Raw genomic sequence first — 12,739 nt, 5'->3', positions numbered from 1 at the left:
TGGAAAGGCTGGGAGATGGGCTATTCTAAAATAGATACATGTAACAATTGGCTGTTCAATGGAGACCTGAGTTTTGGTTGCTGTTTTGGCAACAATTCAAATTTAACCAATTAATTTAAATTATGATCAGGTTACTAAAACCCAATTGAGTTTGAATTTATTGTTTTGACAACATCAAACTAATGAGTGGGTATGATGTTGGGGGAGGACGTAATAAAAAACACAGGCATTTTGAAAATTGGTCAGAGCAACTGCCACCGAATAGCAGAGCAACTGCTGTAGAGCCGGACAGGTAACTGCCCACGTAAAATCTTGCTCTCAGAGAAATTAGAAGACATTCTATATCAAAAGGTACCTTTTCCCGTAAAACATACTTACAGTAAAAAGAAAAAAACAGACCAAGGGAGATCAGCAGATGGAAGATTGAAGACAGCGGAGAAGACAGAGACTATGTGGACTTGAGATTAAGTTAATGTAGTGTTTAATAATTGTGTTATTGGAACAGCATGTTAATAGCATAATGTTCAGTTTGGGGAAAGCTTTGTTTAGTGGTCTGTTAGGATAATAAGTTGTTATTTTTCTTTGAGTAGTGGAAATTAGCTGTTCTGTGCCACTCCCTCACATTTTAACAGATTACAAGGTGAGGCGAGCTTTTCTGGGTGTTTGGTTTTAATTAACAGAAGGGTTCGACCTCCACTTGGTAACAAGTATCCGATAGCTGTTCCTGGTGCCTGTATGGCAGCACACATAGCAATTACCCAACATCTTGGTGCAACTCTGACAGTGTCTTTGCTGGTACCTGCCATCCAACGTGGGCCGCCGAATGTGCAGTCTGACATCAAGCCTCTAGGCCCAGAACTGGTCAAGGTTATCCGAGAAGGTTATCAGGAATCTCTTCTGGCTTTCAACCAACCATGCCGCAGTCACTGAAGGAGCTCTACATTGGAACACTAGGCTAGGCAAAGACACACGAAAGACAGGTACTAAGTGAATCCACAATGTTGACTCGTTGACTTGGTATGCAATATGGCATCATTTCCATTTTTTGGTTCCACCTTAAGGTGGAGTCGACATGTGCAGTCAATAGCTCTCTGCACCATGGGGAAGCTTCATGAGTCTCTGCGGCTGCTTATCTTTGGCCAGAGAGAAGGAAATCTGTTTAGATCTCCCTGAAAAGCAAACTTTAATTATTTGCCTCATGCAGCAAAGGATGGCAAACAGTGAGATGTACACATCTCCAACTTTAACCTGGAAGGAGTCTGACACAGAAGTGTTCATTGCCATAGCCACCTTCATGGCTGCAGGGACTGTGGTCTTTGCTCTGCTCTGAGCTTTTGGCTGCAGAATGAGGCTGAGAACATTGAGGATGACCTTAATGATGCATGGATGTCCCAAACAATGATCCTTGCTGAGTTTCAAGTTTGAGATTTGTACCCTGGGTCTATACGGTCTCCTTCTAAAAACCCACTTCCGTTTCCTCTTCCCTTTTTGTCCTGCACTGTGTGACCTCTGCTCATTGTCCAACTCATGCTTTCTTCCACGTGAGATGCTCGCCAGTGTCTGGGAGCTGTGAAGGCGAGAAAAATAATTCAGCAACTCTCACTTTAACATCTTGTAGATCTTTTTCAAATTGAAACGACAGAATGCCCTAAACACTTGCTAATTTGTAGAATCGGCCAAAAGAAATGACTAACCTGTAAGTTAGTCAAAAATGCCTCAATGAGGGTCTGGGAGGCTTGGACTCCAAAATATCATCACTAATGGCAAATCTATCCTCATTCATGGTTTGACCCTTCGCCCTATTACCTCTGGTGTATTCACTATACGCGCACCAATATGTCTCCTTTCAATTGACCCTGAAGGTGTATCAGTGTACTGCAGATATCATTTTGGAGCTTCAAGTTTATTCAGTGTCCAAATGATTGGTATTTTCAAGCTCCATTTCTTGCACAGCTAGAGATGAAGTGATTTACAGTGATCCATTCAATGCAATACAAAAGAGTAAACAACCATGAGGAAATTCCAGGAGAAAGTGAGGATTGCAGATGCTGGAGATCAGAGTGTGGTGCTGGAAAAGCACGGCCGGTCAGGCAACATCCGAGGAACAGGAGAATCGATGCTTTGGTCATAAGCCCTTAATCAGGATTCCTCAGATGCTACCTGATCTGTTGTGCTTTTCCAGCCCCACTCTCGCGATGAGGAAATTCCAGACATACTTGATGTAAGAAGAAGGAATGCAAGTAATTGAAAATCAAATCATTGAGAGATTCTGAAATTGGTAAGAAACAGCTAATTAATTAATGTGCCACAATAACCAAGACTGTGACAGCAGTTAAAATAATGAAAGGAGTTTTAAATAAGATGCAAAATGAAGAACAAAGAGAGACGGGCAGGTAAATGGCAACACAATGGTTCAGTGATTCACACTACTGCCTCACAGATCCAGGGATCAGGGTTCGATTCCACCCTCATGCAACTGTCTGTGTGGCGTGTATGCATTCTCACTGTGTCTGTGTGGGCTTCCTCTCACATTCCAAAGATGTATATATTAGGGGGAATTGGCCATGCTAAATTTTCTACTGAGTCCAGGGATGCGCAGGCTAGGTGGATTAGCTATGGGAAATGTGGGGTTTCAGGGAAAATGGGTGTGGGTCTGGGTGAGATACTCTTTGGAGGGTCAGTGTGGCCTTGGTGGGCTGAATGGCCTGCTCCCACATTGTAGGGACAGAGGGTGGTGGTGGGGGGTTGTTTTTCAGACTGGAGGCCTGTGACCAGTGGAGTGCCACAAAGATCAGTACTGAGTCCTCTACTTTTTGTCATTTACATAAATAATTTGGATGCGAGCATAAGAGGTACAGTTAGTAAGTTTGCAGATGACACCAAAATTGGAGGTGTAGTGGACAGCGAAGAGGGTTACATCAGATTACAACAGGATCTGGACCACATGGGCCAATGGGCTGAGAAGTGGCAGATGGAGTTTAATTCAGATAAATGCGAGGTGCTGCATTTTGGGAAAGCAAATCTTAGCAGGACTTCTACACTTAATGGTGTTGCTGAACAAAGAGACTTTGGAGTGCAGGTTCATAGCTCTTTGAAAGTGGAGTCGCAGGTAGATAGGATAGTGAAGAAGGCGTTTGGAATGCTTTCCTTTATTGGTCAGAGTATTGAGTACAGGAGTTGGGAGGTCATGTTGCGGCTGTACAGGACATTGGTTAGGCCACTGTTGGAGTATTGCGTGCAATTCTGGTCTCCTTCCTATCAGAAAGATGTTGTGAAACTTGAAAGGGTTCAGAAAAGATTTACAAGGATGTTGCCAGGGTTGGAGGATTTGAGCTACAGGGAGAGGCTGAACAGGCTGGGACTGTTTTCCCTGGAGTGTCGGAGACTGAGGGGTGACCTCATAGAGGTTTATAAAATTATGAGAGGCATGGATAGGATAAATAGACAAAGTCTTTTCCCTGGGGTCGGGGAGTCTAGAGCTAGAGGGCATAGGGTTAGGGTGAGAGGGGAAAGATATAAAAGAGGCCTAAGGGGCAACCTTTTTACACAGAGGGTGGTATGTGTATGGAATGAGCTGCTAGAGGATGTGGTGGTGGCTGGTACAATTGCAACATTTAAGAGGCATTTGGATGGGTATACGAATAGGAAGGGTTTGGAGGGATATGGACCGGGTGCTGGCAGGTGGGACTAGATTGGGTTGGGATATCTGGTCGGCATGGACGGGTTGGACTGAAGGGTCTGTTTCCATGCTGTACATCTCTATGACTCTATCACTCTGGTGGGCGGCACGGTGGCACAGTGGTTAGCACTGCTGCCTCATAGCGCCAGTGACCCGTGTTCAATTCCTGCCTCAGGCGACTGACTGTGTGGAGTTTGCACATTCTCCCAGTGTTTGCGTGGGTTTCCTCCGGGTGCTCTGGTTTCCTCCCACAGTCCAAAAATGTGCAGGTTAGGTGAATTAGCCATGCTAAATTGCCCATTGTGTTAGGTGCCGGGTAAATGCGTGGGTGAGTGCGCTTCGGCGGGTCGGTGTGGACTTGTTGGGCTGAAGGGCCTGTTTCCACGCTGTAAGTAATCTAATCTAATCTATGATTCTATGTAATGGAGAAATCTGGAAGAGTATGAAAAACAAGGATGGGAAAAAACAAACAAAATTTTTCATCTTTTATACATTGGATCAGAACTTCACGTGCCTAAAAACTGCTGCATATGATATGACTGAACAATACTGCTCTGCCTCTTATTCAACAGAGAGACAATATCATTTAATTTAAACCACTTAACACCTCCACTAAAATAGCAGAGAAATGTCAAATGATTATGTTAAATGACTGATGGCTGATACTGCTAATAGCAATGTGTATTCATGTTAATAGTGCATATTTATGAAATAATAATGTACAGCATCAAGACACAAATGAAATAAGCACTGTGGTTTATCAATATCAGAACTGAAAATAATTTCAGTAGCAGTTTGCCTGAATGCTGTTTTCTCAGACTGCATTGTGACACCTCCTCCTCCCCATTTCCAAGCACTCATATATATTTATAGGAAAGTGCTGGCAACTTTAATGTTGTTGTTTGTTTGATCTTTGAAAGCAATGAATTAGGAGAAGGATGTTTCAAAATGTTTTGTGACCATTTGATTCCAATGTTTAAATTAACATCCTTGAAAAGATTTCATTCATGTTCAATAATTTAGTGAGATTTAGATCTCAATCTTAGCAAAATGCAAAAATCATAAGGCTGCTTCTGCTGATTCCCAGGATACCTTTTAAAAAAGCACAATTAGTTGAATGAAAATATATATTGGTAAATGTTAAAAAATGGTCAGGCAATGTAGATATTTTTGTCATTTAAAAAAGTGTCAGCTTTCTTTTATTGTGCATGCATATAAGAATTTTAAAAAATCAAAGGTGAGCACACATAGTTGTCAGTTGTCAGTGGATTATAGAGTCATAAAGGTCTCTAACATAGAAAAACACCCTTTGGAGCATTGAGTCTATTCCAGTCAAAAACAATCACCTAACTGGTGCTGGCAAGTGAGACTAGATTAATTTGGGATATCTGGTAGGCGTGGATAGGTTAGACCGAAGGGTCTGTTGCTGTGCTGTATATCTCTATGACTCTAACTATTTTAATCCTATTTTCCAGCACTTGGCCCATAGTCTTGTTTGCCTTGGCACATGGCCCAGCTTAATATTTCTTAAATGTTATGTGGGTTTATACCTCTACCACCCTTCCAGGCAGTGAGTTTGAGATTCCCACTCTCTGAGTCGTGAAAATAAATTTCCTTACATCCACTCTAGCCTTCCTACTCCTTACCTTCCATCAATGCCCCTTTTTATTGGTCCCTCGACCAATAGCGGAGTTCCTTACTGTCTGCCCTGTCCTCATACTTTTATGCATTTCAATTACACTTCCCTCTCAGTCTCCTCTGCTCCATGGAAAACAATCGAGTCTATCCAATCTCTTTTCATAGCTACAACTCTCCAGTCCAGGCAACATCCTGGTAAATCTCCTCTACATCCTCCAGAGTGCAATTACATCCCTGCTATAATGTGGATTCCAAACCTGTACTCGATCTGTGGCCCAACTAATGTTTACAGAGGAACCTCGATTTTCCAAAGGACACGGGTGGGGAGTATTTCGATCGGTTAATCGAATACCAGATAATCAAGCACCAGATGACATAGTTAGCCAAGCATAGGGACCTTGCGATCTTGTTCGGATAATCCGAAATTCCATTAAACATCAGCCGGATAATGGAGGTTCCTCTGTATTTAGTTCCAGCATAGCTTCCTTGCTGGTAAGCACTGTGCCTTGGCTAATAAAGGCAAATATTCCAAGTAAAGCCTTCTTAACCACTTTATGTATTTCTGAATTAGTGGTGCTGGAAGAGCTCAGCAGTTCAGGCAGCATCCAAGTAGCTTCAAAATTGACGTTTCGGGCAAAAGCCCTTCATCAGAATAGACTCAATGCTCCAAAGGGTGTTTTTCTATGTTATAGACCTTTATGACTCTATAATCCACTGACAACTGACAACTATGTGTGCTCACCTTTGATTTTTTAAAATTCTTATATGCATGCACAATAAAAGAAAGCTGACACTTTTTTAAATGACAAAAATATCTACATTGCCTGACCATTTTTTAACATTTACCAATATATATTTTCATTCAACTAATTGTGCTTTTGCCCGAAACGTCGATTTCGAAGCTACTTGGATGCTGCCTGAACTGCTGTGCTCTTCCAGCACCACTAATCCTAAATTTGGTTTCCAGCATCTGCAGTCATTGTTTTTACCACTTTATGTATTTGTTCCACTATCTGATGGGATAGGTGGACATGCACACCATGATTCCTCTGATTCAAAGTGCTTCCCAAGGTCCTACCATTCCTTTGTCTTGTATGTCCTATCCATGTGCAGCACCTCACACTTTATCCAGATTGATTTCCATTTGCCACTGTTTAGCCCATCTGTCCACATCCCCCTGTAATCAATGGGTATCCTTCTTGCTAGTTACCACCCCACCAATTTTTGTATCATCTGCAAGCTTACTGATAAACCCTCCGACATTCAAGTCTAAATTGTTTACATATGCTGCAAGCACTAAGGGTCCTTTGGAACATAACTGGATATCGACTTCACAAAAATACCCCTCTGCTTCCTAGCTGTCAGCCAAATTTATCCAATTTGTCAGACTTACCTTGGATCCCATGGGTTCTACCTTTACTATCAGTCCTCCTTGTGGGATCTTATCAAAAGCCATGCTGAAATCCAAAGTAGATTACTTTAAAAGCATTACCGTCATCTACACACCTGGCTATCTCTCTGAAAAATTCAATCAAGTTGGCCAGACATGTCTTTCCTTTAACAGAGCCATGCTGACTATTCTTGATTACTCCTTGCTTCTAAGTGTTTGTTTGCTGATGTTAGAAAACACTTTGAACTCATAAACAAATCCATACATACTCATACTCAATCATCAGAAGGCACACAACACCAGGCTATAGTTCAAAAGGTTTATTTGAAATCACCAGCTTTCAGAGCACTGCCCCTTTGTTAGGTGAAGTCAATAGTTAATACAACAAATGCAAACTTTCACATTCTCATTCCCCATATTAATACCCAAACCACAAAGTCATATCCAATACCAACACTATTATCAAATAGCTATTGTATGGTGAATAGCTTCAACCACTGTTATCAATGATTTTTCCATCATAATAAGCTCAGAACAATGCTGCTGGTAAAGAATGCACATTGGTCAGACTTATTTGCAATTCCTTAAATATTAAGTAGTCCATGAGTATGTGCAGAAAGATGTGGACAATAGGAAGGTTTGGGCTGATATGTAGGAAGTAATGGTAGGAATATGTAGGAAGTAATCTTACAAAAGAAAGATGAGTACTCATTGACATTCATTGACAACTGTGGTTAGATTGCTCACTGTCAAAATCCTGGGGTTCACCTGTCATCTAATGCTCAAGTTACAGTGAATTTGGCTCTTGTAAATGCCCTAGTTACAAGAGTGGGCCAGAGGCTGATAATTTTACAATGACTTGCCCACCTCCTGTCTCCCCAATGCTTGTTCACCATCAACAGGTGCAGGTCAGGAGTATGGTGGAATATTACTTGGATGGCATATGAAATTCAATATCAACCAGGACCATTACCTAAAGTTTTTTAGAGTCCCTACAGTGTTGAAACAGGCCCTTCGGCCTAACAAGTCCATACCGACCCCTCCGAAGAGTAATCCACCCAGACCGGTTCCCCTCCTCTATTATCCTACATTTCCCCCTGACCAGTACATGTAACCTACACATCCCTGAACACTACGGGCAATTTAGCAAGTCACCTAACCTGCACATCTTTGGATTGTGGGAGGAAACCAAAGCACCCAGAGGAAACCCACGCAGACACGGAGATAATCTGCAAACTCCACACAGACAGTTGCCTGGAGCTGGGCTCGAACCCGGGACCTGTCAGGCACCAGTGCTAACCATCGTGCAGCCCCTAAAACATTTAGTCCTTTCACCATTGGTGCACCATGGCCATAGGATATAATATTCTCAAGATACAATGCAGCAATGCATTTCTCAAACTTGCAAGCTTTCAATCGCCCAGAAGGAAAGGGTCTTGATCTTCAAGTTTAATTCGATTTCACATGCATCGGAACAGATATACAGATATATTCCGACTGTATTCCTGATGAAGGGCTTTTGCCTGAAACGTCGATTTTACTACTCCTCGGATGCTGCCTGAACTGCTGTGCTTTTCCAGCATCATTCTAATCTAGACTCTGGTTTCCAGCATCTGCAGTCATTATTTTTACCTACATATATTCTGACCATTGTTCTTCATTGTCACATGGATAGCACAGTGAGAGTATGTTCTACAAACAGATTGCAGCAACTTAAGAAAAAGGTGGCCCACAACTTTCTGAAGTACAATTAGAAACCAGGCATAAGCATCAGTATTGATAGCATTGACTCAGTATGTAAACCAAAGCAAAGGAGACAGAATCTGAGCAGGGAAATCATTTATAATCTCACATTATAATGTGCAGGAAACCAGGACGGAATGTTTATTAGCCAGCTGATTTTTTTGAGAATATGGTCAGAAGAGCAAGAAACATCTGTCATCGATACAAGAACTTCGAAAAGACACGAGGAGAGATTGGACTTAAAATGAGGAAAAGGATCCTAGCAGGGAAGTCTAGGTTAGCTTTGGCTTGATATTCAAAGAAAATTGGAAATCAAGAGTTAGTTGAATAGATTATTTCAATACCTGTGATAAAGAATACCATCTTTGCAACTGTTTTTGGAGGTAAAGGTGATGTTGGGAGAAGGGGTATTGAGGCAGCTAGTCATGAACCAGAGATACATGACTGAAAATAAGACCATTTCAACCAACATTTTTAATGCCTTAAAAATTCTGAACACACTCAATGCCCATATTACAATCAGCTCATTACGGTCATTACCAGAATCATACTAACACCGTGTGGAGGTGCCAGTGTTGGACTGAGGTGGACAAAGTCAGAAGTCACATAACACCGATTATCGTCCGACAGGCTTATTTGAAATCACAAGCTTTCTGAGCATTGATCCTTCATCAGGTGAAAGCTTGTGATGTCAAATAAATCTGTTAGACTATAACCTGGTGTTGTGTGACTTCTGACTTCATACTAACACAAGCACTAAATATATGGGCTCAATACCAAGATCAGTCTGAACTCCACGAATTTATGCCCAATGCCCACAGCAATGCAATTCCACACCCATGAAGAAAAAGAAAGCTCTGCTAAATTACTTAAGTGACCAATTTCATCAACTTGTTTGACAAAGTGATAAACCACTGATGTGGTGTTACTAGATTTCCAAAGTTTCTTTCTTCCAAAGTTTCTTACTTTAAAGTCAAACTTTGAGGTTCCTGGTAAACCTCATACAATGAATACTTACTAGTGGGAACTGAGAGTGCAGAGATGGACTAAGTTGAATGCTCCAGAATGCTTTATTGGGAGATGACTGTTTCTGATTTATGTAAATAACTAGGGTTGAGAAACTTAATGAAAATTAAGGTAGAAGGGGTGGTAAAATCAGACAAGGCAGCTCATCAATGGGTAACTTAATTGGACAATGGTAAGTATGGAACATGACAGATGAATTTTAATAGAATTAAGTACAAAATAAATACATGTTAGAATTATTTGGTCCCAGAGCACAAAGACTATTCAGCTCAATGTATCTGTGCCGGTGTTCTGCAAGAGTTAGCATAGAATTCCACTCCAGAAGTCTTTCACCATAAAGAAATTCTCCTCATCTCCAATGTTCCCCCACTGCCAACATTTTATGTTACTAATTTTAAATCTACATCCTTTGGTTGTTATCCCTCCTCTCAGTGAAAACCATTCCTCCTTATCTATCCTGTAAAAGTATTCAAACTTATGAATAATTCCAGTAAATCTTCCCTTAGTCTTGCCTTATTTAAGGAAAACAATGTGGAAGGGAATTTGGAGGTGCTGGTATCCTCTTGTCCTGACTGTTCTTGTATGGTTTTTTTTAAACAGCCTTACCAACTTTACTTGGGATCCTGTATGTTCAGCCCCAGCTCTCTTTGTTTCTGGACTCCCTTTAAAACTGTACCATTTACTTTATGTTGTCTCTGTTAATTTCTCTTCCAATTGCATCAGTTCACATTGCATTGTATTAATTTTAATCTGTCATGCCCATTATACCAGCTGCATCCTCTCAAAGTCTATTCCTATGCTCCTTTTTCATTAATATACTTTGAAGCTTTTTTTATTTGCAAACTTTGAAAGTGTACCTCCGTATCTAGATTTTAGAATTTTTTTTTAGCATTATCTGCCATTTAAGTTGCCCTGTGTCCGGTTTTATGATTTCCAGTGTTGACATGTTCTCCTCTCCCCTGCAACACCTTCACTGTAACATTGACCAATTACATTATACTCTCCTCTTGTGAAGACCAATAACAATTAGTACCTTGGCTATACCTTCTGCTGCAGAAGACTGTCAGAAATGTCCTCATTCATGTTACCTTTCCTTCGATTATTTGTATGTTGATAAAATATACCAGCATTTTCTTTTATGTTATTCACTAATATTTAGATAACCACTGCTTTCTGTGTTCGATTCTCGAGCAAATTATTAACCTTACATTTGATAGAAACCTGCTTTTGCTGAATCAGTTTAAATTTCTTTAGTCAGCCAGTAAGCTCTAGATTTGGAGGTATTTTCTTTCCCCATCACTGGATTTTGTTTCACCAAACTTACCTCCTTCACGATGGGTTCCTCATTCTCATTTGCTGTTTTACCAGCTAATCTTAATTTTCAACCTACCTGCGTCCGATACCTTTTTGACTCACTGAAATTAATTTTCTTCCAGAAGAGCATGTGCACATTTGATTTTTCAATGTTCTTTTTCTATAGCTATTCTAAACCTAATGATATGATGTTCAGTGTTTCCCAATTGCTTTTCCATTGAGGCCAGCTCCACTTGCTTCATATACTCCCTAGATCTGGATCTAGAACACATCTGTACACATTCCAAAATTTTCTTTCCCTGCATATTTTTCTCCCCATTTTCCCCATTCTATTGGTTTGACATCTTTCTGAAATGCTTTCCTTGCTCATTTTTCCAGTTTTTGGTTGTTTATTGTTGTCTCTCAACTGCACAACAATTTTGTTCTTTAACTTGAACTAAATATATCCTTTCTTTGGAACCTTTAACCAAATCACCACCTTCTGCAGTTGTACCATTTGATCAATTCTGCCACTGGCCTTGACTCCATCTTTCTTTTCTTACCCCGTTTCTCCTGAGTACATTGAGGAATATTAAGCTCCCATTCCCACCTTTGTGTAAATCAGGGTTCCCCTAATGCTGCGAGATCATAATATTGAATTGATAGTGAAGACATCCAACTGATGTAACAGCAATCATTAAAGCCAGGGAGATTTACTACAGTTCTTAAACATTACTGTACAGGTCAGCTGCAGTCATGATCAAACTTTATAATGCATCCGAAATGCAGTCCGATTCCAGATGCCAAGAAACAGATAGTGAATCAAATGAGGTAGCTGTAATCGCAAGGCTGATTCCAAGAATTTGAGAAAAAAGATGATAAAATTTGACCTGCTCAGTTGCGATTGGTAATGTTATTCAGAATTACAAGATGGTTATGCACACAATGGAAATTAATCTGGAATATTATCATGAACTGGATGAGGAGACCAGAGAACACAGTTTCAAACATAAAGTATGATTTAAAACTAATAGTAGAATTCTTCACACACCTGTAAAAATAATCCAAAAAACGTCTTTTTTTTTACAGAAAATGAATCCGACTTCAAACAAATGAAACAATGGTCTAGCATACATGAGGTAATATACTTTAATTATTGTCAAATTCATTTCTATGCAACAGAAATAAAATGCAGTCTTTAATAAATCAATGGATTGCATTTAAAGCTGCTGCTTAAAGCTTCAATTATCTCAGGTTAAACTCGGTGAAAAAAAAATCTGAGGATTAAGCAAAGCTTTATCACAGACAAGTATTATTTAATCATTTACTTCGTGAAATATCAGAGCAAGTGAATTTCTTACCGTTAGCAGAATTGATCTCAAGCAAAAAAATCTTCAGCTTCTCCTTGGTGATGCTAATCTTTGTTCTTGCTCCTAAAGGTAAGAGTATTGTTCTTCAGCTCTGAAGGCTATCAGAGCATTCTGATACCACATAGATCACCACTAAAATGAACACTCGAATATTGCATTTTGCTCCTAACATCACAACTCAAGACAGTACCAACAGTTCGCATCTGTAACACAACTGAGCAGCAACAGTCATAGCTCTTTCCGGAGTTAACTCCTGCAATTGTAGCTATGAAACACGCGCAACCTACGCTGTGCACAGGCTGCAGGAGGATGAGGAACTGTCACCCGTCAGTATCCCTCACAGATTTATTCAGGAATAACATGTGGGGCTCAGTGATGGGCAGGGAACGTCATACAGCCTGGACTATTCCGGTCCGGACACAGGGAAAAGGAGGCAGCGCAATGGGGGGAAAAAAGCAAATAAGGCGACCAGGGAAAAAGCCAAGGGTGCCCACAAACTGAAATAAAGAGAATGGGAGTGAATCTGAACAGGAGAGAGAAAAAAAAATGAACTGTCTTAGAAATCGAGAAACTGGGACGGATAGAGGGAGAGATAAACAG

The 12,739-nt window shown here is 40.5% G+C and overlaps 1 protein-coding gene across 1 annotated transcript in view; it reads right to left on the bottom strand.

The window, feature by feature from the left end:
* Positions 1-12,195, bottom strand: part of LOC140493556 (neuropeptide FF receptor 2-like) — a 119,321-nt gene extending 107,126 nt beyond the window's left edge. Inside the window, exon 1 of the mRNA XM_072592115.1 lies at positions 12,131-12,195. The gene's annotated coding sequence lies outside the window, so the exon portion shown is untranslated. The remainder of the gene's footprint in view (positions 1-12,130) is intronic.
* Positions 12,196-12,739: the final 544 nt, after the last annotated feature.

Source organism: Chiloscyllium punctatum, chromosome 2 (assembly GCF_047496795.1).
Source record: "Chiloscyllium punctatum isolate Juve2018m chromosome 2, sChiPun1.3, whole genome shotgun sequence".
Classification (NCBI taxonomy): domain Eukaryota; kingdom Metazoa; phylum Chordata; class Chondrichthyes; order Orectolobiformes; family Hemiscylliidae; genus Chiloscyllium; species Chiloscyllium punctatum.
This window is presented reverse-complemented; position numbering and strand designations above follow the sequence as displayed.